Here is a 27,056-nt window from a genome sequence, read left to right as displayed (position 1 = left end):
TTCATTTTGCAGAGTTTGGAATGGTCATTTTAATAGTTTCCTTTTGGGGTGTGGAGTTGTTGTAGATAAGGCAGTAATACTGAGGTGGTTTTCCATAGTACTCCCTCCCACCTAGCCAGCCACTATCTCTTCTCCTAGCCCACCTTGCAGGGTTGTTGGGAAGCCAGAATAAGGGGGAAGAGCAACAACAGCATGAGGGGGGGAAAGCAAGCTGGGTTTAATGAAGGTGTCCCCCATGAAGCGGTCGCCTGGGTGGGGAGGGAGCTGCGAGGGATGGCTTGGTGCATTGACTGTATACAAGTCCATTTGTGGATTTCTTACTTCTGTAGTTGGGAACCTGGAAATCAGTATAGCCTTCAAACTCAGTAGTGCAAGCAATATACTGCATTTAATTCCATCACACACTGACATATTTAGCAGAGGAGGACTAGCAGCGCCAGCAACCTCAGGGTAGGCCACCGAGAAGACTCTCTCCCTCGGAGGAAGGAGGGGATCAGCTCCCATAGCCTGCTATCCAGATCACTTCCGACTTCCCTCCTGCTGTGGAGGGGTGGAGGGATGGGGCAGAGCCATCAGTCATGTTACAGGAACCAATGATTGGGGGAGGGGGTATGGAGCCAGCAGCCCCTTTCTGTCCTGATTGTTCTGTGCAGCTCGGCCCAGCCATTAAAAGATATGATGAGGAGGGACATGGTATGAGAGATGCTTGAATACAGGGCCAGTCTAAATCCCGGAAAGGATCATGAATCAAAAGGTGTGAAGACAGCCTTTGTCAGAGGCTTTGCTGAAATCAAGACAAATTACATCTGCAGCTTCCCCACAGTCCTCTGTGCTAGTAATGGGCTACAAAAAAGAAAAAAAAAGAGAAATTTAGTCTGGGAGTACTTCTTCTTGACAAATCCATGCTGGCTTCTCCTAATCACTGCCTCAGATTTTAAGAAGAAAATGTCTTGTGTTGTTTTGCAGAAGAGGTTAAAAACTTGAAAGTGGATCCATTGTAGGGATGGCGGAGAATTCCGCCATGGATTTCAGTGAGGCCAAATGCACTGGCATTCAGCACCCCGAAACCCGTGGTGGAACAGACTCCCACCCCCCGCCCCCCTGCGGAATCCCCCCTGGAAAGAAGCTTACCTGGGGCAGATGTTCCGGCAGTGGCAGCTGGCCTCTCGGCCCCCTGCTGCGGACTCAAATGGCAGCCGCCGTAGCGGCTGCCATTTGCATCTGGCCAGGCTGCCGTGATAGGCTACATAAGTATTTACGTAGCCTATCATGGCAAAGGCAGCCACGCAAATGGCGGCCACCATGCCATTTGCATAGCTGCCTTTGCCGTGATAGGCTACGTAAATACTTACATAGCCTATCACGGCAACAACAACAACAAAAAACAGCGTACACAAATGGCAGTGGCTACAGCAGCCATTTGCATTCCCTTTTTTTTGCTGTTTTAGCCTACGTAAATATTTACGTAAGCTATTATGGTGAAAAAAAAGGGAACGCAAATAGCGTAGTGGTCGCTATTTGCATTCCCCTTTTTTTCGCTGTAATAGCTTACGTAAATATTTACGTAGGCTAAAACGGCGGAAAAAAAGGAACGTGAATAGCACCCACTACGCCATTTGCATTCCCTTTTTTTTCGCCGTAATAGCTTACGTAAATATTTACATAGGCTAAAACAGCGGAAAAAAGGGAATGCAAATGGCCGCCGCCATAGCCACCGCCATTTGCATATGCGGTGGGGGGGTTTTCCGGAAGGCTGCCCAGCGGCCAGATGTCTGGCTGCGGGCGGCCCCGGCTGGCGGCTCTGCGGAATCTCCACGGAGCGGAGCCAGACAGATCAGGATTTCGGGGGGAGGTGCGGAGCACCTCTCCCCCACCGCGAATCACCCCGTCGAAAAGGTAAGTGACTTTCGTACATCCCTAATCCATTGCAGGTTGAGATTCAAGGTGGGTCCCAGGTTTTGATAAATTTTACTAGATAATACAGGGTGGGGATTCTGTGCGCAAAGGCTTTTTGAAACCCAGCCATGTGTTTACGATAACATCTAGTTTGGCCCTGAGATCTGGTATTGAATACAAATTCCAGGACTAAGGTGAGGTATGGCTGAAGAAATAAATACTATACTCTAAACATGTTCAGTGGTAGCCTGTTCTTTATTACTGCTTGCACATATTGCATATTCAGTGCCCTCACACTGAATGAAAAGAAAGAGGTTCTTTTTTCAAGGCTCAGCCCTGGACTCCCTACCACCACTGGGGCAAAATAATCATAGACCCCCCCCCCAAACCAGCAATATTGGGTGCATCAGTCCTGAGAATAAATGATGACATTTGTTACCCTTTCTATGGCTATGTTGATAAAAGCGGGGTCTTGCTTCCACAGCTCCTGCAAAGACAATCCTCAATTACAAAATGTTTGAGAGATTTGACGCATTTAAAATCCACGTCTAAATTCCTTTTAATATTCCTAGTGTAGGAGCGCAACTTTTCCATCTCTTAAGAGCACCAGATTTAATGGGAGACTCTGCTGTGAACTGGCAAGCTGTAAAGGACATTGCGGCAGCTTCCCGAGTTGTCCCCAAATCATCTTCTGCTGAAAGTCGTTGAACAAGACATCATTCCAGGTGCTGCTACTCAGAACCTAACCCTGAGCTTGGCCCTCCTTTGCCTTGCCTCACAATGCGGCGGAGAGAATGAAATGGCCCAGTTTTACATGAAAAAGAAGCTATTCAGGCTCCCTGGGCCAAGGAGTATAAATTATTAATCACTACTCCAAAAGAATCTGCCTGATTCGGGCAACCTAACTTCAAATCAATTAGTTCATTTGTCCTCCCCTGGAGCTGTCTAGCATACAATGGCAACGTCTCATGCAAAAGAAGACACAGGAGGAAGAATTCACAAAGATTACTTGTCCTAATGAGCAATTAGGGAAGTGTGTAGGTTTTCTCTTTCTTCGGCCCATTCTGCGCCCCGAATTCTAAAAGTGATGCTTTTCTTCCCGACTTCCTGTTTGTCAAATGAAGTGCTAATCAGCCCTCATGGGGGAGGGGGCAGCTTCTAGCCTACCAAAGTGGGATGGAGTAAACTGAGTTAGTCAGCACCAATGGTCGCTGGGAGGAAGAATAATTAGGAGCTGCACATCCCAGCCCTTCAGAAAACAGCCGCCGAAAACATTTCCATGCACCTGAATAAAGTTGGCACCCAGCCTGTTAGTCATGACAGCACTCTAAGGGCATTGTCACAAGGGATGCTAACTACACCCTTTTCGTCTGGACTGTATTTGCTACAAACCGCTGTAAGTGTAAGCTGGAAAGCAAGAGGAGAAGCCTTTCTGAGCAGAAAGGGCATTCCAGCCAGTGGAGGTTTTGCATTCAAACCACAGATGCAGGAATGCTGGACTAGTTTAAGCAGCGCCTGTGAAAATAGCAGAAGAGCGCCTTCAGAGAACTGTGAGTGGCATCCAAATCTTTATGGGAAGTGGGGCTCATGTGGTTGCCGCTGTGCAAGACCATTGCTAGGTGCTTAAGAGATCTGAGGCACAGGCCCATGACACAAATTTCAGATGTATTTACCAATGTTAGCAAAAATATGAAATAAATAGTGCCTCTGAGGACATGCAGAATGCTTTTCTCACACTTCTGAGCAATTACAGCCTCCTCCTCCCCACACCTTTATTTATATTTATATCCTACCCTTCCATGAAAGGAGCCTATGGTGGCAAAAAGGGACGCCGCTCTCACTGGCGTTTTCACAGAAGACTGTAGCGGGGTGGTTTGCCATTGCCTTCCCCAGTCATGACTACCTTTCCCCCAGCAAGCTGGGTACTCATTTTACCGACCTCGGAAGGATGGAAGGCTGAGTCAACCTCAGCCGGCTACCCGAGACCCGGCTTCCGCTGGGATTGAACTCAGGTCGTGGGGAGAGTTTCAGTTGCAATACTGCCACCTACCACTCTGCGCCACACAAGGCTCTATGGTGGCAAACAACCCATATAAAACAATACGACACATGAACACCATTAAAATCATAACTCTAAAAATACAAATACACAATATAAAATTCAACAAAACCATCACTACAGCAGCAGAAAACAGATAAAACTCTTATCTATACCCCCAAAGCTTGTACAAATAGTAAAACTTTAATAGGCATCTGAATGACAACAGCTGTAGGGACAGCTGAATCCCTACTAGAAGGAAGTTCCACAGTTGGGGTGCTACCATCAAGAAGGCTCTGCCATGTGTGGTAGCTCCATGAGCCATGTTCCTCAAAGGCAACATAAGTAAAGCCCCCACCCCACACCGCCTATCTAAATCCTGGGTTGGTCAGTACTGGGGAGGATGTTGAACCCTGAAAAATGACAAGTAGAGCTGAGCCAAAATTTCTCAGAAGATATTTTTCTCAGAAAAGTTCAGAGATTTTTCTTTTCTTACCCACGTAGAAATAAATGGTTACTTTGCAGATTTTTCTCCAAATTTTCTTCACTTTTTGTGTGTGTGGCATCTTCCCCCCCGCCCAATGCCCCGGAATGATGCTAGGTATGGGGCATTGTGGAGGGTGCAAAATGGGGGCTAGGACATCATTGCTGCTGTTGCCACTTGTAGGGGAGGGCAAAAAACAAATATCCTTACGTAAAAAGAAAGAAGCTGTGTTACAACCACTATCAATGGTTGTGAGAAACTGATGGAGAATTTCTCCTCCCCTTGGAGAAATTCACTGAAATGGTACCCACCCATTTCTCTGGCCACAAATAGGGAGGAGAATTTCAAGAGGCCATTTGCCCACAGCTCTAAACCAATCATATACATTCTGTTCCCCTTTGCACAACAGTCCCTCATTTTCCCATCCCCCGTAACGCTTTATAAAAACAGACACTTTGTGGTTTGTTTTTTGTAACTCCTCTACCTCCTTCCTGTTATGTGGAAGCTCTCATTTTCTCCTGCTCCCCATAACTCAATTTGTGACAAAACCTCACCAGGATTCAGCCAAGGAGTCTGTTTTAATATTATGACTAAATTGTGGACAAAGTACCTCTGATCCGGTACCAAGAGCTTTTCCCTCACCACTGAAGTTAAGAGTCCATGCAAAAAGGAAAGACAAAAATGACAAAACATGCATAGGACTGGGCTGACAGGATAGCTAAGTCAGTGGAGCAGAATGCGGTGGGAAGTTTATTAAGCCTACAGTCCCATGCTCACAACTCAGGACTTATTTCTCAGTAAACATTGAGAGGATCGGGCTGCAAACCTCTCTGCAAAAGTAACTTGGGCTGCAATCCTATGTACATTTTCCTGGGAGTAATCCTGATTGAACATAATGGGACTTCTGAGTAGACATACATAGGACTTTGTAAGTGAATAGTATTTATCTTTCTCCCACCCCACCTCACAATTAGCTCCTATTCTTTTAAGTCTTGTTATTCCTTTGCTGGACAATGGCAATTGACAAACAAAATAGCCCCCATTTCTTCCTCTGCAGCTATGTGAACCCATTTCCCCCAAAGAGTTGTGTGAGAAGCAACCCCCCCAATCCTTTTGTCTGTTTGTATAAAGTCAAATATAGTTCACAACTTTTCTTACCCACCACCCTCTCATTTTAAGAATTCCTCAAGACTTGTTCTGAATGGAATAAAGAAGAGAAAGACCAGAATAGGGGAGTGAAGAAGAGGAAAAGAACAATGGTGATTGGAAATGGAGGGGGAGAGAAAGAGAATTCCTCAAGAGAGTTCTTGCAGAATGGTAGCATTTCAGAGGAATTGGGGCAGGGTGGAGGGTGTGGGAGGATTGTATATACCTTAATTAACTTTATGAGTTAATGTGGCTGAGGGCTTTTTCCTTGCTTTTTTAAAAACTGTAAAACTTACTTAAAAGCCCCATGCCTGCTGTTAGCACCATGAGGCATCCCAGCACTTCCTGGAACATGATGTCACATAGTCCTAACCCTCATTTTGATATAACCTGCTCCTGTAGCTCTGTGGCAGAAGTGAAAGGTGGAGGGGAAAAAACAAGTTTGCGGAGGCTAATTAAATTGTTTGCTGTGCTGAAGCCACTGAGCTTCTGCAGAAGTGAAAAGTTCTAGTTTGAGGCAGTAAAACCAGATGCTGTATGAAATACCAGTATTTTCACAGGGAACTCTTCCTGCCCTTCCTCCCTTCAAACTTGCATTGGAAGCAAGCTCCCAGCAGTGGGCATGTAAGTGTAGAAAGGTAGGGAGAGAAAAGAAAAAAATGAGCAGACTGTGAAAGGAAAGGTGGCAGTGTCTCCTACAGTTTAAAAGGCTGTTGCCTTCATGCTGCACCCCCTATTGGTCTGCTAAAGGAATGAGGACTAAGGTATCCTAGACACCGCAAGGTTACAGAGCTCAGAGGGAAAAGGTAGGGTTGTAGTAAGGCAGAGAATTCATTGGGGCAATTTAAAAGATTCAGGGCACAACTCAGAAGAGTTGGTGCATGTGCCCCCGTGTGCCTCTGTCTAACAATGCCCATGCCAAGCTCTCACTCAACTCCAGCCTTCACTCATATCAGCAGCCCAAAGGCTGCATGAGCTGGGATTGCCAGTACCACCACCAATCTATTTTTCACTTAGACAGATTTCTGCTATCCAGATTCCAGTGGTCAAAACCAGGGCATGGCTTGGGAAGAGAGCAGATGAATTAGGGCAGTGGTTCCCAACCTTTTTGGGTGTTGGACACATTTGGAATTTTGATAGAGTGTCACAAAAAGGCTGCCACGGGGGCTTGTCCATTCTCAAAATAGCAAAACACCAGTTTTCCAGAAGGCAAACTTGTGAGACTAAAAGAAAGGTAATTTAGCCATGAACCTAAGGACAAGGCAGAGGTGGAGTCTGAGTTTCAAGATACAAGACCACCCTTTTGAGCCCACAGTTTCCCACTCTGACACCCATTTTGCAGGAGGCAAACCGGTGAGGCTTGGAGGCAAGTAACTTGGCCAAGAAACTGAGTACAAGGCAGAGATGGGGACTGACTCCCCAAATAACAGATCATATATTTATTTGCCCTCACAAAACACAACAAAATACTAATTTCACAGAAGGCAAACTGGTGATGCTCAGAGAAAAACACCCATACCAGCTAACACTGCACGCGCATGTGTGCACACACACACACACCACGCCCTCTCTAGCTCTTCAGAAACATAAATCATGAAGTTGGAAGGGACCTTGGCGATCATCTAGTCCACCCTGCTGCTCTACAATGCAGGATGCAGATACAGCATTCTTGACAGATGGCTGTCCAGCTGCTGCCTAAGTACCTGCAGCAGCAAAGCCCCCCGCTCCCTGCCATCTGTTCCACTGCCAAACTGCCCTCATTGTTAGGATGTTTCTCCTAATGTTTAGCCGAAACCTGCTTCTCTGCAATTGCACGCATTGGTTCTAATCCTTCCCTCTGGAACACCCAAGAATAACTCTGATCCATCTTTTGGCATGACAACATTTCAGATATTTGAAACTGCTTTTACGCTTCTCCTTAATTTTATCTTCTCCAGGCTAAACATACTAAGCTTTTTCAACTGTTCCTCACAGGACTTGGTTTCCAGACCCCTCAGTGTGGACACAATCCAGTTTATCAATGAACTTCTTAAAGGGCTTCTTCACACGGAGCTTTTATCCTGCTATTGAGATTGCTCACTCACGGAAGTTTGCAGGCCCTTTAGATGTCGTCGTGAACCTCCAGGGCGTCTCCTGCACTAAAGGACCTTTATTCCATTTATAAACAGATCGGAGATAATGAGCTATCAAATTACCCCGCTTGTGTTCCCCACATGAAAAAGGAAAAGCGGCAAGAAGAGGAGCTAGCCCACTGAAACATATGGAAGACATATGGCAGATGAGGGGGGAAAGGAGGGGGAAGGGGGGGAGGAAGTGCGTGTAAAGGGAGTCCGTTGTGATCCTGCATATAAAACAGAAGCAGAAAACCCTGTTGTAAATGCGGGGTTTTAGGCTGGTGTAGAAATGCTCAAAATGTGGTGCCCAGAACTAGGCACAGTACTCCAAATGCAAGCTAACACATTTAGTTAGTCACCTGTCGTTGCCTGCCACCCTCTCTAGCCCCCCAGGATGCTCTGTGCGACCCCTAGCTTACCTTTTTCTTTATTCTAGCTCTCTGGGCACCCTTCAAAACAAAGCATTGGGCTGCAACCACCCGCCATTTTTATTTTCTAAGAATGCCTCTGGGGCCTATGTGGGCACAGAGGCATTTTTGAAAATGAAGGTGGCACTGGATGGCAACTCTTTGCTTTGCAGCATCCCATCCCACTGGTAAAAAAAAAAGCAAAACATTTTTTTTTAAAATAATAAAATAAAATAACAAGCTGGAGGGGCAGGGAGCCTGGTGAGTGACAAGAGAGGTGTCCGCAGGCACACTGGTGCTCACAGGCACCATGTTGGACACCCCAGAGTTCGGGCACTATTTCCCCCTCCCTGCCAAGATCTCCTGTCACATGCTCTTGCTTAAAAGCCAGGAGGAGGGGGAGGAGGAGGGGGAGACATGGCTAGGAAAGAAGGGTGTGGATGGACTTGGGAATTATTTCCCCCTTTCTGTTCCCACCCCATTGTTTTAGCATATAAACGGATAACTAAGGAAGGGCATGATAAAGACTTACGCAATTATGCACGATGGGCAGAAAGCAGATGGCGAGAATAACTCTGTTCAGACATTCTAAAACTGAGTAAAGCAAATGTGTAAGAACAGGGAGTGTGCTTGTCGTCCTAATTCGTGTTGCACTCTTTATGTGGAGGGGAACATTAGGAAGCAGAGTGCCTCCTCTAACTGTGGGAGCTCAGGGTTCCTGACCGCAGAAGCTTTGTAAGTGCATTGAGCTGAATGTGCTTATAGGCCCCTTTTCATGTGTTCAGTGTTAACACAGCCGGGGAGTCTGGGATGAGTGGGGGCAGGGCTTGAGGCCTCATACATGTCCTGCCCCCATTTTAGCTATATTCATGGTGCAAGCAAACGCCTCCATAGGGCTTAACGCTACATGTGTGCAGAGCGACAATCTGGACATACACTGAAATTAGGATCTGCAGTTAGGATTGCTTTGCTAACACTCCGTTGCTCAAGGCCTTGTACGCAGACCTGTATTCACAGACATCGTGGGTACAGTGGTAGCGTGTAGTGGCAGTTAAGAAACTACAGCGACAAAACTAGGGAGGCAGTGAGAGGGTAACACTGATAGCAAGTGTGTGGAGTGATGGTGAGGGCTGGGATGGGGAACTGGTGTCTCTCCAGGACCAGATGTTGCTGGAATCTAACTTTCATCAGCTCTAGACAGCAGGGCCAATGGTCAGAGAGTTGTAGCTGAACAACTCCTGGAGAGCCACAGGTTCCCCATGCTTGAGCCCCATGTTGGTCTAGGATTGGGGAGAGCCATTTCAAATCCCCGCTTAGCCATTAAATTCACCAAATGACCTTGGGCCGCTCACTGCCTTTCAGCCTAAGTTACCTGACAGGATTGTTGTGAGGATAAAATGGGGAGGGGGGAAGAAGCATGTGTGCAGCCTTCAGTTCCTTGGAGGAAAGGTGAGATATAAATGTAATAAATAAATGAGCAAGGGGGAGGGGGAGTATACCATGCTATACCATGCTCAGCATGCCATGCCATAAAAGCAGTGAATAGAGTGAAGAATGAAAGAATACTAACCAGCTGCACCAGTTGCTCTTGCAAAGATGAGGATGAAGATACTGTATGAAATAATGTGCTAGTATTTGCTATATTTGCCTTAGAGCTGCTAAGGTTTTGAATGGAGTCTCTGGGCAGTATCCTAATGTGCCCCAATTGAGCAGGGTTATTTTTAGAAGCACCAAAGCCCCGTTGCACAAGTGGTGGGTCCCACGAGCACAACAGAACCAGTGGAGATGGAGCGGCCCTGCTGGATACAGACGTGTGTGTGTGGGGGGGGGGGGGATCAATGAACTGATTTTTTTTTTTTAATCTACATTTCTATTTCATCATGGCAGAGCACTGGAGTTGTCACTAATGATGTCAGCTATTGGGCCTGATATGACACCATCCCTAACCTTCATGCCAGCCACACAGGGACTTCTGGGTCTCTGGAAGATGCAATACATAACATCGCACATTGGTTTGGGGGTCAAAGACTTTTCAGCGATTTAAATGGCAAATGGAACAGTGCAATCTAATCAATCTGTAAAACATATTTGTTTATCTGTAACCAGTAGTTTAAAAAAGCTCCTTAGCAAGGTTTGTTCAAACATCAAATAAAAATAGAATAATGTAGCTGGATGATGTAACTCCATTAACTCCCATTTAAAATTCCTTACAAGGAGACATGAAAACCCCGACAGCACAGGTTTATTGAGGTGTCTTTTAGAGTTGTGAATTCTGACTCAAATGCATGATTAGCAGAATTACTATAATGTCCCACAGTATGCCCACGTATTTTCCTTTGCAGTTATTCTCTAAAATATGGTATGAAGTTATTCTTCATTTTCTTTTTCATCTAGGCCAGCTTTGCTTAGAAGTCTTTCCATGGAAAACTCTGGATATATTTACCAGTTATTTTTAAAAGTGAGGAAAGTAGATCGAAGTTCTCTGGTTAAGACCTCAAGTTGGGCTCCCTCCCTAAGTTCAAGACAAGATTGCCTTAATGGTGGGGTTTCTGAAGAGGGAGAAACTTTTCTGCCTGATGTGGGAGAGTGCATTATTTGGTGTTGCCATATGGAGAGCTAATGTTACATTTCTGATATCCTCAAGCCTTCAAGACCCCCCTGAGAACTCTAATTTGGAAAGAACTCTGGCCATCCTGACTCTACTGGCCCCACAAAGAAAACCACAGTGTTATTTACTTATTTGTTACAGTCGCCAGAGTCTTGGGTTTAACCTTTCCTTATACCTTGGTTGACAAATGCAGCAACTCAAGGAAGATTGCTTGGTGCCTACATGATTTCCAGTGGAAAGCATTTTGTAACAAGTAATTATAGGTTGTTCTTGGTAAGAAAGCAAAAGGAAAGCCCCCACTGAAGCAGCACAGACTGTTTCTGTTAGCCTTTCTTTTTCTGTATGTAATTATTTAAAGAGAAAACATATCCCAAAAGAAAGGCATCCTCATGACGGGGTTTCAGAGGAGCAGTGTGTTGAAGCCATTGTGAAGTACTTGGACAGAGGCCAAAGCCAGAACTCGCAAATCGTAAGCAAGCACCTATACCATGCGGCTCCCTTTCACCCATTCTATGATTCTGTTGTGGTAGATTGTTTATAATCGGGGTTAAACAGATATCTTGTTTTCCATTCCTACAGTGAAAATGACACATATGCAGGAAATTGTCCTGAGCAAGCCGCAGGGGATGCAAATACTGTCAAATGCTTTCGTGGATCCACAGATTGAAAGTCAATGTGCAATTAAGCCAGGTCCCTGGACCTGGCAAAAAGGGTACTTTTTTTTGGTTGCGTGTGACCAAGAAGAGCTCCCAATGTGCTTCATGGGCTCACAAGTCTCTTAACCCTTCCCTCCCCAAATGCATTTATGGGTGAGAGTGCAAGACACATCTCGACATTTTCAGTTGAATAAACTTTTATCCAGTTGATCGAATCTGCTTTCAGCCATGAAATTCACTGGACCTTACACCGGTCACTCTCTTTCAGCCTAAGTTACCTACCTTACTCAGTTGTTATGAGGCTAAGATGGGGGAATAGCACAGTGCTGAGCTCCCTGAAGGAAGAGAAGGTTCAACATGTAATGAATCAATGAAATAAATGAACACACACATACATTTTCTATCCTCTGAACTGCTGACCTATCAGCTTGACAGGGATGTCTTGCCTATCTCCCCCTGGTCCTATCCCATGTCCTTCCAGTGCTTATCTCCCTACTTATTCCCCACCCCAAGTTCTAAGGCGCCTCCATCAGGTCCTCTCATGGAACATTTTTTTCATTTCCACTTTTTTGTCCTGGGGCATCAGCATAATATTCAACACTACAGTCATGAAATCTTGTCGGTGGGCATTACATTTGACCTCTTTATTTCTGTGGATATCACCAGCCATGGTATCCTTGCGGAGCAGCTTTCTGGGCTGGAGCTAAGAGGCACTGTGTTCCAGAATTCCAGAAGGTGCTACTAGGGGATTCCTGCTCAGTGCCTCGGCCTATGGCAAGGAAGGGAATCCTCCAACTCTCCAGATATTGTTGGATCGCAACTCCCTTCATCCCTGACCTCTATCTCTCCTTTCCATCTCTAGCCAAGGAGGCCAAGGAACTTCTGAACCAGGGCCTAGGATCATTAATGGATCCAGACAAAACAGAAGTACATTTAGTCAGTAAGTCAGCTGATCCAGGAGAAGGGCATCGGCCTGTTTTGGATGGGGTAGCACTCCCCTTGACGAGTGATGTTCACATTCTGGGGCTGTTTCTGGATCCGACACTGCTGCTGGTTTCTCAGGTGGTGGCAGCCGCAGCCAGGGGGGCTTTTGCCCAGCTTGAGCTTCTGCACCAGGAGCAAGTGGACTGGGCTGTGGATAGTCATGCCTTAGTTACATCGTGGCTGGACTGTTGTAAAGTCGTTTCACACCAGGGTAGGTACAATAAGCTCCAGGTCACATGCATACCTTTTTGCTGAGGCTAGATGTGTGGTCTCATGTGTGTATGATTTGCAGGAATGAGTGAAAGCCTCAAAAAGTATCACTTTAAAAAAGAAATTTGAGGTCTTTAAAAAACATTGGTAGACGCACCCTTGCCACTGAAAATCCTTATAAAAAGCATGCTATGTCCACAGTTTAACATTCTATTTCATAAACACCTACATCTCATAAACTATTAGGGGTTTTTAGAACAAACAATCCAGTTTCTAGAAACATTACCATTTGCATAAGCTTTAGAGCAGTGTGAACTTTCTCTAAGAGTTTTCTGTGCTTGCAAAACTTCTGAACTAGTTGGCCCAGTAAAATAAATTCCATCTTTTCTGATGATTTTGCATCATCGTCTGATATCGTCCGCTTGAAATTATTTAACTTGAAAGAAAGCAGAATTCTTTTGCCAAAGCTGCTCTCTTTATTTGACTGTAACAAATTCAAAGGAAGTCCAAAGTGATGTTTTGGTCTATGTGCCTCTAAGTCCTTTGGTGATGGCCATTTGACATATTTAGAACCTCTGAATGGGATCAAAGTCAGTATTTAAAATTTGCACTACATACTAGGCATAAGTTGGTCACAAAGTTAGATACACAGTGTCATGCATACATTATTAACCACTTGGTTAATAAGTCTAAGATTTCATCTGTTGTTTCCTTTAAGTCCAATTTTGGAGTGTCAGCTCTTTGGGACAGGGATCCTCCTGTACTCTGTAAAGCAGCATGCACACTGATGGCACCATATAAACAAAAAATACAATATTGTACTGCATGTGGAACTGACCTTGAAAAGTGTTTCATGCATGTGGAACTGACCTTGAAAAGAAACCACTGCTGATATAAAATGCCACTGCATTGCTAGCTAAAGCCCATTTGGCCGGCTGATTTATTTCTGGGCATAATTCAGAAATGCTGGTAATTACCTGTAAAGCTCTAAATCCGGGGTCTCAAACAATGTGGTCTGCCTGGGGTCCCAATGAGGCCCGCTGGGGTTCCCAGATGTCCACGCCCTGGCCCCATCCCCTTTCTCCTGACCGCCAATTGCCTGGTGGCTGTCTGGCTTTTGTGCAGTCCCCTTGTCTCACCCAATTTTGCAAGGGTGAAATGCAGAATTTCTGCAAGGTTGAATTTTTTTTACTTTTGCCCCTCTTGTTTTGCCCTTGGCCACACCCACCACTGGATTGAGAGGTTCTCTGAAATGGAATTTGCCTGAGGCTGAAAGAGGTTCAACACCTACCCTACTCTAAATGGTTTAGGGCCATGTCTTAAGGACTGTCTCCCCCTATTCTATCCTACCTGCCCTGAAGTCAGTTGAAGAAGCCATTCTGCATGTCCTACCACCAGCAGACATGCGGTTGGTGGGAACAAGGGTATTACTGTTTTGCATTTTTTTATTACTGTAAACTACCCTGAGGCCAACTGCCATTGTTTGCTTATTTATTCATTTGTTTTATTAAATGTATACACTCCTCTGGTGATACATTTACTTTCTTTAGAGCTAGCACTGTAACCCGTGGCATCTTTGCTTAGAAATCACAGTCTGACAACAAAAATGCAGGTAAGCAGCTAGCTTCCTTCTAGAGAACAAATTTCTATTGAAGTTACCTAAGGTCAAACAGAGTCCTACAGCTAGAGGATATCCCCCACCCACAGTACATTCACAAAGAAACTGGCTATTTTGCAGGAACAAATTCAAAATGTGTTCTAAAGCGGTGCAAAGAAGTAGTTTGGTTCCTTCTGCATATGTCTGAGTCTTTCATCACTTTTCAAACAACTTAGAGATGCTGCCAAGGAAATCTGGAATTACCCAGATTTGGGATGTGGATTTTTTTTTTTTAGTCCAGTGGAAGCAAGACGGAGGCATGGTGCCCAGATATGAATCAACAGTGCCACCAAACCACATTGGTGCTTCAGGCTTGGCCCGAGCCTGATGAGGACTGGTGTGCTACGAAGGAGGCCTTGCCTCCTCTGTGGAGGAAACAGCAACAGGGGTCCAGTGCTGGCCTGGGCCTAGCGATCAGGCACGAGTTTGAAACAGTCTAGACTGAACTGGAAATTTCTGGATGTGTGGCAGACATCTAGCAAATAATCCAAAAGCTTTGGATTGTTTCCAGACCTTACTTATGGTACTTCACTGTGGTACCTTTCTTACGTAGTTGTCTGCAATGATTAATCTACATTCATATTCAAAACATTTTTATTTAATTTATTTACTGTATTTCCACAAGCCTTCACAAGACAGCTCACAATAAAAAATGTTAGAAACAAAACAACTGACTGGGAGCGGTGAACCGCTTTCAGCCCAGTGACCAAATTCCATTTTAGAGAAGCTTTCAGGGGCTGGGGGGAGGGGGGTGCATTCCAGTGGTGGGCAGGGCCAAAGGAAATGGGGGCAAAATACCAGCATATCTGAGCTTAAACTTTTACTGCCAGCATATCTGAGAGGGCCTTTTCTGCTGTGGCACCCTGATTGTGGAATGAGCTCCCTAGAGAGGTTCGCCAGCCACCTACATTGCACTCCTTCCAGCGCCAGGTGAAGATCTTCTTTATTTTCCCAGCATTTTAGCATTCTAGTCTTTTAGCCCTGCTGTTTTAAATCTGTATTTTAAATCTCTGCATTGCTGCTAGGTTTTTTTCTGGTTGTACTGTTATATTGTAGCTACAAGCTTTCATATTTTATATTGTTTTATGCTGTAGCTTCTGGTGTTAATTTTTGTGAACCTCCCAGAATGCTTTAGCTATTGGGCAGTATAGAAATGAAACAAACAAACATGCAAACCTCTTACTGCCTTAGGAGAGGCATTTCAACCTTTTAGAACTGGGGGGGTGGAGGGACTGTGCAAAACCTGGGAAGTCACCAGTCAGTGGTTGGGGGAAAGGGTGGTGGTGGCTATCTGGGGAACTCCAAAGGGCAGGATTGGACCCCAGGCAGGCTGGATTTGACCCCTGGCCTCAAGGTTCCCCACTCCTACTGTAAGGAATGCCTAGATACTAGCAGCAGCAGGGTTGTTGGTGGCTGTGCCTCTTTGGCTGATGGAGCAGGGCGCAGTGATGTCTTTTTGCATGTTTTGTGATGCAGGACAATGTGCTGCGGCCAGGTCCTCATCCTTGTGAGCTCACTGGCTCCCTCCTTGCGTGTGCGGAATTGCTAGTGCAGTCCCTGATTGGTGGACTTTGGTGTTGTTTCCAGGGATGCTGGGGGCGTGGCTCTTACTTTTGTGCCATTTTGCGTTTGTCTGAGCTGGGTGTTTTCCCCTGCCCTCCTGGCTGGGTGGATACAGCATATGGTGGTCATTCCACCAGCACAGTGGCAGCATATCTCCTCTCCCCAGCTTAATTGGTATATAAGAGTGTTCTGCTGCTGCTGCTTGTTTTTAAAGCAGCCTTCTTCAGGTACATGTAAGCAACTTTCTGCTTCTGATGAATTTCAGAAGAGGCAGTGGACTCAGATGAAGTCCTGGAAACCAGTCCATCCTTAGGGTCCAACGCAGATGCCAGGGTAGACGTGATGGTTTTAATCTTAACTCAAAAGTGTGTTTTTGTATGTTTTGTTTCATAGCATTTGTTATTATTTCATCAAAGTGGACACATCTGTATAACATATTTTACTGCATACCAAAGCAACAACTTAAGTGTGTGAAAGTTTATAGACTACAGTCCTATGCTTGGAACTGAGGTGCCAAGTTGGCAGCCATAGCAGGAAATGGAACATTTGTCAGTTACAAAGGCATTCAGACCACCTTTTCATTCAAGTAACTTGAGAAGGAATAAGGTCCTCAGAAGTGCCTGTCCTTTATGTCACAGCAACATATTCTTTTGCTCTAAACCTCAGCCAGACTGTGGGCATGCCTGGCTCGCATGTCTGGAACTGTGTCAGCGCTGTGCAGTTTGGTGTGGCTGGGGGAAGATCTCTTCCTCATGAGTTGGAGCAGTGGTGCCTGCTTCAGTATATCTACGCAGTCCAGCAGGCAGGGGCAGGCGTGAGCCTAGCCGTTCAAAGGCTCATCAGTGACAGGCCACCATGGGAAGGCTGGCTGCGATGGATTTCTCAGCTTTGGTCAACTTCATTTGGCCAGATCCATCTTTTCCACCTCCGCTCTCCACCACTGCCCCGCAATTGCTCAGGAGCCTATTGGCTTGTGTGTGTGAGGGGAACCTGATTTCCTTGGCGAGGCGGTGGCTGCCGCTTGATAGAAGAACCCTCAGATCAGTCCCCATCCCCCATTCTGTTACATATGAACTGATAACTCAGTATTGACTTTCCTGTGATCGCTCTGGAAGAATGACTATGCTGTGGGGGGGTGAACTGGCCTTAAATCTTTAGTCAAAGGGTCCAGTACCTAAGAGGTCTTAATTCAAATCTGCCTTGGTATCGAAGCCTGTTTAGACTTACCTTCAGTATGGGATGGGCAACCCTATCCATCAGGGCAGGCACTATGGGTTCCTATCTGGCTCCAGGGTTCTAGGAGGCCATGGCCTTTGTCACCTGAGGACCTTATATCATGGGAATGTAAGTGAGTCTCAACACAAAAACACCCCAAAAGACACATGTCTCTTGTTCTGTGGTCCCTTGAGGCTCGCAGGGGAAGCTGGTAGCAAGATCAAGGCAGGAAGGCAGATCAAGGCAGGAAGAAAATAACACCTCAGAGAGCTCCAAGTGGGCCCTGCTGGCTGGAACTCTCCTCTGTTAGGACAACAGGAGGATGTTGCCTCAGCAGGGAGCTAAAGCTAACTGAAGCCTTAAGTAGGCTAACAAGACCTGTAGTGCAGTCAGCCCTGCCCCTCCTGGAAGAGCTGGGATTGTTAAAGGGCCCTCACCTCATTTTGTAGCCTGCCTGAGGCTTCTGTGAGGCTGGGTAGAAGGAAGTTCAGCTGGGCACAGATCCTCTGAGCCAGAGGATGATGGCAAGGCTGGCTGGCTGGCTGGCTGGCTGGGAGGGCCCTGCATAAGGCACTCACTGTCCTGCCCCTGACGAAGTAGCCTGTGCCTCGCCCACATCAGAATCATCTGCTGCACCCTGGAAGGCCTGAGGGCCAGGGGTCATGACAACGGGGAGCAGAACCAGCTTGAAAGAGCTTAGGGGCTCTGAAGCACCTGCCTGGCTCCTCTGCTGAGGGCTGGGGAAGGGCTCATGCCACAGAGCTTTCCCAGCCTTGTGATGCCCAGCCTTCCTTCAGCTCACTCTACCACTCACGTTGCTAGCTCTCTCCTTCCATCTCTCCCAGTTTCTCTCTCACCTCCCTCCCTCTTAGAGGCTGCTCCCCACTTGCATTCATCCCCATCCTGTGGGGAAAACAGAGGCATTTTAAAAGTATTAATTTTATTTATATATTTTTATTAATAATTATTAGTCACCCTATAAGCCAGGGGTGGAACATACACGGCTCGCAGGGCCCCGCCACCCTGGTGCAGCCCCTGCCACCCTCTGCTGCCCCCTAATTTTTTTTTTTTTAATTACTACCCCCCAAAAGCCATCCTTATCAGCTATGGAGTTCCAAAAGGACCAAATGTAGCTCATTTGCAAGCTACATTTGGCCCTTTTGTTACTCCAGAGCCACTACGGAGTGCCAAAAGGGTTAAATCTACTTTGGAAACAAGCTACATGTACCCAATGCTGGACTCTAGCACCACAGAGCAGTTTCCTGCCAAATGCCAATGGCAAACTAGCAAATGTTTTTTGCTTCTTTCCCCCTGTTTTTTAGGGGCACCCTGTGGACTGCGTGGCACCCCGCATAGTGCAGCCACCTGTGGGGGGAGCTCCAGAGGGCATTTTTGCCCCCTGGACCACCCAGGTTGCCCACCCCTGCTATAAGCATATCTAAAATAAAAACATCAAAGAAAAAAACTACTTAAAACACAGCCTAACAGGGGAGATACAGAGGAGTACAAAGTTCTGAGAAAGTAAAAAGGTCTTTTTCTGGTGCCAAAAAGATAATAAAGTAGGCACCACGCGGACCTCTTGGGGAGAGTATTCCATAACTGGGGGCTGCTACTGAAAGGACCTGTTCCCAGGCAGTATCTGTCGTACCTCTACATGTGACAGCACTCGGAGCAAGTCCTCTGCTATGATCTTAGGGCTTGGGTAGGAATATAAGGGAAAAGGTGCTCCTTCAGATATTGTGCCCTAAGCTGTGAAAGGCTTTGTAGGGTAACGTCAGCACTTGGAACTGGGCCCAGAAATGAAGTGGGAGCCAGTGAAGATGATGCAGTACTGGTATAATATGGTCATAATGCCATAATGCCATAATTCCAGTCAGTGCCCTAGCTGTCGTATTTTGTACTAACTGAAGTTTCCGGACCATCTTCAAGGGCAGCCACACATCCAGTGAATTGTAGTCATCTAAATATGAAGTTACCAGGGAATGGAACATTAAAGCCAGGCTCTCTCTATTCAGGTAGAGTCATGGCTGGCATAGCAACCTAAAGTAGGAAAAGGCACTCCATGCCACAGAATCCCTTTGTGCCTCAAATTACAAAGATGCCTGTAATTATTCAGATCTTCTGGGTCCACCAATGTTTTTTTCAGTAGTGGCCTCACCACTTCCTCCTGGGTCCCTCCCTCCCATCTTATAACAACACATTTATAACCTCAGAGAAACACACATACAAGACCAACCCAGGCAAAACATACACCACACACACACATACCCTATGCAAAACATACACCATTATCACAAACAAGTAAACAAAAGCCATCTCTCTTTCTCCCTGCTTCCCTCACCCCCCCCAAAAAAAAGAAACAAGCAAAACACACATGCACAGCACAGGCAAGCCACCCCCCCTCTTGCTCCCCATCCTGTGGCCACCCAGGATGTTTCCTACTTCCCCGCTTACCTCCTTCTTTGTTCTGGGTGGCTGGGCGCACTTCAGAATGAAGTTGTCTGACATTTCTATTGTCTTAGCATGACTCTGGGGCCCACTTGAGATCCAGAGGCATTCTTGAAAATAAAGATGACACTGGAGGCTGGCATCACTTTTGTAGCAAGCCTCTCAGTTCAAAACCTTTTTTAAAAGAATGCAAAATGTCAAATGGGTGACCGGTCAGATGGGCGATTAAGAAATTTATTAAATCAATAAATCAATAAATAATAAATAAAATATATTTTTAAATAAAAAAATTAGGAGGGGCAGGGAGCCTGGCACGTGCCAAGGGAGGGCACTGTATTGCCCCCATCCCTACCCATGCACTGATTCTATACAGTTACATTGCCTGAACATGGTAAGATAACCTTGCTTTTACCGTACTTCATTACTTGACAAAATAGGCTGGCAAATCAAGTGATATGGTAGATCTACCTTTCTGTTGTTACTTTTACTCTAGGAGTATTTATCCGGGTGCAAGCAGGAATCCCATCTCTTCTAGTTATGTGGCTGAGATGACTCCCACACTGTAAAAAAATCCATATTCCCTGACTGCATAAGGGTATGTGGCTCACGAGGAGTTCACATGCTACCCCAAAGAACACATCTGAATCTTCTCTGAAGGGGCATGGATATAGCGACACTGTGTCACTGCAAAGTTTCAGAGACTCAAGTATTTATCAAGTACTTGGAATTCGTCATCACAGATCTTGTGCCATTTGTTAATTTCTGTATTAATCAGATTGTTGGTGGTAAGACTGGGGGGAATAATTTTCTCACATCTCATGAGAGCACTGAACACTGTGGGAACACATTACTTACTGTCTATGGAACAGACAGAAGCACTGGCTTTGTCTCAGATTAAAACTACATGCTCCATAGACGGGCTTATATTGGTACACTGTTTATCTAGCTGCTCTGAGATGCCAGACTTTGTTCTGACTTCTGGTATACCCAGACACTCTGGAACTGCCATGACATATTAGGTCACTGATCCACACTGGATCAATACAATACTGTCAACATTTTCAGCTAGCTATCAGTTAGTTTCCAGTGTCATCACACAATGACAATGGTTAACAAAAGGACCCATTGCAATGTAGGTTGTCTACTAGACATGCATTGAGTAAAGGAGTGCTTCTGCTTTTTCTGTTTTAGAGCATCAATACTGTTTCCAGGGTCTGCACTCTGATTGCCACTCACAGGAAAGTCGCCCAGCAACAAGGGGCATCCATGGGCAGAAGCAGGCTTTCATAGGGCATTCCTGTACTGGATCAAAATCACAGTTCAGATCCTGACGTATACAGGTTTTGCTTAAACTTTTATTCTGCAAGCACTTGTTCTTAAGTGCACCTGCTTTCTGCCCATGGCAGTGATCTGTGAGGAGCAGGGGCCGGCTGCTATACAGGGGGGGGCGGGGGGGGGCTGGGCTGATCTACATGGCCATTTCTGGTCATCCATACCTGAATTCTATTATTTCAAATGGGATAATGGGAATCAAGACGAGTTGCTCCAAGACTGAGTGTCTTAAATGTTGAATTTCAAAATCCACTCTCAGGCAATACCTTTATATTAGGACCAAGCAAAAGTGCACAAAACTGTGGGCAAGCTTTCGAGATCTCCAGATTTCTTAATTAGGCAAGAAGGAATTACAGAAATAAGGGGGTGGGAGAAGAAAGGGCTGACTTGATGTGGAACTCATGAACTTCAGTAAGAAATAACAAGAAAAAGTACATCGAGGGAATGTTACATGCATCTGTTTGTACCATCTAGTTTGGGTCTAATTCTGCCAAGTATCCAAATAGCACTGAGAGTGCTGGACCAATTTCATCTGAAAGTTAGCAACTTGATTTATAATGTTTAGTTGCTTGCATATTTGTTCCAACCTTGCAGTCATTGTGGGCTGCCTTTAAATGACAAGAAAATTAATGAAACAAGATCTAAATTGAAAACAGGCTCCCCAATTTTTTTTCACTTCACTCAATTTGAGAAATCTATTTGGTATCCAAAACTAGTAATGAAAACTACCCCAACCCCTTTCAATGATTAAACTAATGCTTACTCGTGGGGGCGCAATAGGTCAAAAGAGGAGCATTGCCCTGAAGCCCTGGCATCAAACTCTTTTGAGTCTGTCTGATTTCACTGGACAATTGCTGTTTATCTATGTGCCAGGGTGAACTCTTTTAAAAGAAGTGTTCCTACTCACGTTTGTCTGAACCATGTCAAAAGCTCATCTTGTTAAGTTAAATGGCTTTGGAGTTGCTTAATAAGAAGCGGATATCAGCTTATCATGGAATGTTGTTTTTCTATCATTGTATGATCAAGTTTTCAGTGTACTTTACTACAGAATTGCATGTTGGCAATACTTGTAGAAAAACCCCATCCATCCATGCCATTGCTAAATCCTATGTTAGCACAAGTTCATGGACAATTGTTAGTTGAAAGAACTGTGGAAGACCGCAACTCTGTTGGTTTCGGGAAGGTTTCCAGTTTCCATCTCCTCAGTGCATTCTGATTCCCAATTAGTACCCCAGCTGTCAACTCAGATTCTTCTCCTCTTTAACTTTTGAACAGTCCATGTTTGCCTCAAGTCAGAGAAGTCTTGCCCCTTCCACTTCCTAAAGGTCTCTGATGCTTCACTCCCTCCCATCCTGAGCACAGCTCTTGTGCTGGAGATGGGGATAGAGTGAATTGTTCCTTATCTCCTTCTCAGGGTTTGGAAGATGTGGTATGATGGATGATTGGTGGGCAGGGTGTGAGAAGACCTTTCAAGCCCCTCTTCTTGCCCTCTTATGTCTCATTATTCATCATGGAGGCTGTTGCCATTGTAGCAATTGGAGGAAAAACCAGCATCAGGCTTGCTTATGCAAACCCAACCCTGCCTTCTGCTCAGTTTCATTACCAGCAATGCCAGTGTGGCGGAGAGAACAGACTTTTGTGGTGGGTGGGAGAAAAAGTTGAATGAGTGGGGCTGGTAAATGGACTGGAGTTTTCCAATCCCCCAACATCATTTATATAGTCAGGCGACCATGTAGTCAGAGGGAAGCTATTGCACAATTAACATTATCTCAGATTGCATCAGCAGCCCTGATTGGGCTGAATCTACACATAGCAGTTATACCGTTATCATACCGTTATCATAACTACTGGTACACATGACACCAATGGGCACCAATAGTTATGATAACGGCATGATAATGGTATAACTGCTATGTGTAGATTCAGCCTCAGGCAAAATATCCAGGCTCAAGACTAAGAAGGCCTGTCTTTGCAGCATAAAGACTACAGAAGATTTTGGTCCTTGTTTATGGTTTCCACTTATTAGAGAAAACAGTTGAATCCCTTGATAACAGCAGAAATGATCAAAGGATAAACAATGGATATGGACAACAGTGTACTAATTAACCATTTTTTACTGTATGAAAACAGAGAATACAAGCAAGGAGTGTTCAAGTGGTTTTGAACTGAAGTTACTGATGGATGCAGCATTTGTACCCTCATAATCAATAGAAGCTTAAAAATGGAACGCTTGGCAGGGGCATTCTGAAAGAGGTAATTGAGTTCTCACTGAGGCCTCACTGAGCTCTGTGGGATGAAGCAAATGGGGTGTAATCTGGAGCACAGTTGAAGGGCAGGGTGGGAAAACTTGCCCCCTGTGACTTCAGGTTGAGACTGGGAGAGATTTCCTTCCCATCCAATTTCAGCCTCTCACTTATTCAATATAAGCCAAAACATCCCACAAGGGACAAAGTAAGTGGGTTCCAATCAGCAAGACTGTTGGTGGAGGATCTGCCTCCCACCACAGAAACAAGGTTCATCATGGGTAGGTTCCGCCTCAACCACAATGGCGTCCCTTTACACATTCTCCCCTATAAAAGAATGGTTGCCTTTTATTAAGCATTTCTAAGCACTTGGGAATATCTTCTCTCTCACCTTCTGACCTAATTTGTGCCTTTCCTTCTTGTTGGTTTCCTGCAATACACAAGCCTGCTCTCTGCTCCATCATCCTCTGATGGAAATTTTCCTGGTGTTCTCTATCAAGGAACATTCCTTTTTTACGTATAAGGGACATCCATTTCTTCCAGCATTGTATACATAGTGACTTCACTATAAAGAATTTTGTTTTTGACAAATATGTGATGCGATTGAATGAAAGCTACCTTGTTTGGAAGAGTTTGAATTCTAACATGCTTCTGACATTGCCATCACTTCCTGTGGATATGGGTACAAAAGGGTATTGATTACAGCCAGTAAGGCTGGATATTACGAAGCATTTTGAAAACTACAGCAGCAATGTTTGTGAAACAGATCCTGTTATCAGTTAAATTGGTTTTCAGTTCTGCTGTTCAAAGCACAGAAGTGTTATTTTCTCAGATGCGGGAATGGAAATATTTTTTATAGGGTGATTAGTTGAAGGCCACCCAGAAAGAGTGGTAAGCCCTCAAACGAAATCCCAAACGAAATCCCTCTGGCTCCTCGACAACCTTCCTCCCCTTCAGAACAAGGTCTTCCTTTCCTGTGAGCAGCCACTGAGCAGACTGGCATCAGCAGAGGCACTTGAGGCAGCCTTCAAGCAGCCTCAGGAATGCGCTCGGCATGATTTTCAAGCCATCAGAGGGTCATTTAGCAGGCTGGGAAGAAAAAGCTTCCAATCAAAATAAGATAGGAAAATAATTTAAGAAATGAGCAGTGTAATTTTGGTGTATCTTTCTCTTCTCATCATCGGTAGCTCCATGCTTAGAACTCCTTCATGTTTAGGCATAAAGCAGAATGCATCTGAGTGTAGGTCCCAGTCCCATTTCAGTTAAAAAATTTCCGTCTGGTGCCATTCTATTATTACTGGGTTTGTTGCTGGTAAAGAATCATGTAGTGCCATGAGTAAGAGAAAAAGCTGTGAGCTGAGGCAATCTCCCCTCACTTAAGGGCAACCTTAGTAACCCACTGTCTCAAAGCATCACTTTTACATCTATAACGTGAGGAAATAACACTGGCCTACATTACAGGGCTGGGTTTTGAGATAATGTATATGAAAGGTTTCCCTCTTGTAAGGAAAAGCACTACAGAAACACTAAGAATTATAATAATGCCTCCAAAGGCCTTACCGGACATTATCAGTTTCTTTCCAGTCTCTTCTCAAGTCTTGAACAGGCCTTCTTTAATTTATCCCAGCCTGTCCCTATGGAGTCTCGATGTCTAGTCTCTTAGGTAGCTTTTGTATTTTTATGAGTTACACGGAAGGGAGAATTTCACCACGAGGTGTGGCTTTTCCCTATAAGAGTGCTGCAACCGTGGAAGAAATTACTCCTGATAGAATTTCCCCTCCTCTGCAACTCCTGAAAATAAAAATGCCTTCTTGAGCTCCACACCTGGCAGCCCTGTGCCTCCATGGCCCCTCAGCCTACAGTCCTCCAGTTCGAAAAGATCTGTTGTTTAGCCACTTCCTTTTTTGCCAAAAGCTCACAACCTGCAGCCAAAGAATTGGCTGGTAAGGAGACCCTGCAACTTAGAATTGGCTCAGTATTTGCAAGCTTCCTCGGCAAGCATTCTTAAAAACCTCATCTGTATTCCATGAGTTCCTTCCTGGCTCTTGAAGTTGGCAATATATGCTGATGGTGCCACATAGATTCACATTATTTTATTGGCCCCGGAGAGTTGTAGCTTGGTTTCACCTGCCCTGCAAAAAGCACCAGCCATGGCAGTGAGCCACTAGGACATTCAACCTTGAAACAAACAAACCCCAGAAAAAGAGGGCTTTAGCTCCGGATGAGGGACAACAATCACATAAAATGTTTGCAAGAAGTGATCAAGAGAGTTGACCCCGATAGAGGAGAGTCTCACCAGACAAAAGGCTGCTTGGTTGGGTGGTCTGGGCACATTGTTCATAGAGAGTGTCATTGAGAGCAAGACGTTACCGTTAAAGAACTTCTGCACATGTGCCAAATGAGCAGCTGGCTTTGGGTGATTAGTCCAAATGCTGAGTGCTGACTGTACATTTGCAGAATCTTGTTTAGCATTCCAAACTGGAGAAGAACTTCTAAATAGGGATGGTGGAGAATTCCGCCACGGATCTCAGTGAGGCCGAATGCACTGGCATTCGGCCCCCCGAAATCCATGGCGGAATGGCCTGCCGCCCCCCTCCCCCCGCGGACCCCCGCCCGGGACGAGACTTACCTGGGGCGGATGTTTTGGACAGCGGCGGCTCCAGCGGCGGCTTCGGCTGGTCTTCCAACCGGCTGCCACCGCCGCCATTTGCAGTCTGGTCTTTGTTTTTATTTTTTACATAGACATGATAGGCTACGTAAATATTTACGTAGCCTATCACATCTGGGTTTAAAAAAAAAAAAGCGTACGCAAATGGCAGCAGCTACGGCAGCCACCATTTGCATTCCTTATTTTTCGTTGTCTTAGTCTACGTAAATATTCTGTTATTCTGTTCTGTTTTCTGTTATTACGGTGAAAATAAAGGGGAATGCAAATAGCATAGTGGGTGCTATTTGCATTCCTTTTTGATTCACTGCTTTAGCCTACGTAAATATTTATGTAGGCTAAAACGGCGAATCAAAAAGGAACACAAATAGCGCCCACTATGCTATTTGCATTCCCCTTTATTTTCACTGTAATAGTCTACATAAATATTTACGGAGACTAAGATGGTGAAAAATAAGGAACGCAAATGGCGGCCGCTCCTTGCTGGCCACATGTTTGTCATCACTGTGAAGGGGCTGTATGCACATCTGGATGTAACTTTTGTATAGCCTGTGGTGCAGCTAGGGTTGGACTGGGCTGCAGGGCCAAAGTCCAGAGCCCCACAGCCCAGGGGAGCCCCAAATGACCACCCAGAGAACTGCAAGTGATGTGGGCATCAGAGGCAAGCTCCATTTTATTACTGTAGCCATGATGGTGCTATGACTTAAGTGACTTTAAAATGCAAAGCTGCACGTGCTCTGAGTATTTTTTAAAATTATTATTACCAGGTTGGCAAACAGTTTTATTGCATTGTTGTTATAAGATATCAGAAATGTAGAAGCAGTTTGAAAACATGAAATGTTTTGGAGGGTGAGGGGAGAGGATAAATGTTAGTTGAGTGCTTCACAACGGAAGCAACATAAATGGCCATCTGGAGGGAGCCCCTATAAGTCTAGGGTCTAAGGGTCTAGGGTCTAAAATTTAGGGTCTAGGGTCTAAAATTTCCTGGCCACCACCATTTTGCACAGCACATTTGAATGAAATCCTTGTCCCTCCCATGCACCCAGCCCTCACTGACGGTGGCTGTACTAGAAAAGGTTAACCTTCTGTCCTGCTGGATTGTGTCACCTGGAGGTTAGTGAGTTCCACATAATAAAGACCTGGGTTGCATTGACCCACAGGACAATGAGTTGTAAGACTGAGCAGATCTTTGGAACAGGCTGTAACCACAAGGTAAAGTGGGGGAAGCACCATGTACAGTGGTTGGAGATGTGGTGGTGAAAGATAATATCAGGCACTTACTTGATTTAGGACCATCAATTGTTTTGAGCTTAAAAGCAAATGCACAGATTAGAATGGAGCTGCAAACAGGGTTGCACTGCTTAGCTAATCAGCTGAAATGGAGGGAGGT

The 27,056-nt window shown here is 45.3% G+C and overlaps 1 long non-coding RNA gene across 1 annotated transcript; it reads right to left on the bottom strand.

The window, feature by feature from the left end:
- Window positions 1-368: 368 nt before the first annotated feature.
- LOC146350456 (uncharacterized) lies at window positions 369-25,062 on the bottom strand. Its single transcript, XR_014788855.1, has 5 exons — window positions 24,562-25,062; window positions 19,433-19,600; window positions 11,632-11,684; window positions 2,336-2,383; window positions 369-843 (listed from the first exon to the last, which is right to left on the bottom strand). It is a non-coding gene; the product is annotated as an uncharacterized LOC146350456 (long non-coding RNA).
- Between the last annotated feature and the right edge of the window lie 1,994 nt (window positions 25,063-27,056).

Source organism: Heloderma suspectum, chromosome 3 (assembly GCF_057233095.1).
Source record: "Heloderma suspectum isolate Gila_16-S chromosome 3, 16-S_ref, whole genome shotgun sequence".
NCBI classification, from domain to species: domain Eukaryota; kingdom Metazoa; phylum Chordata; class Lepidosauria; order Squamata; family Helodermatidae; genus Heloderma; species Heloderma suspectum.
This window is presented reverse-complemented; position numbering and strand designations above follow the sequence as displayed.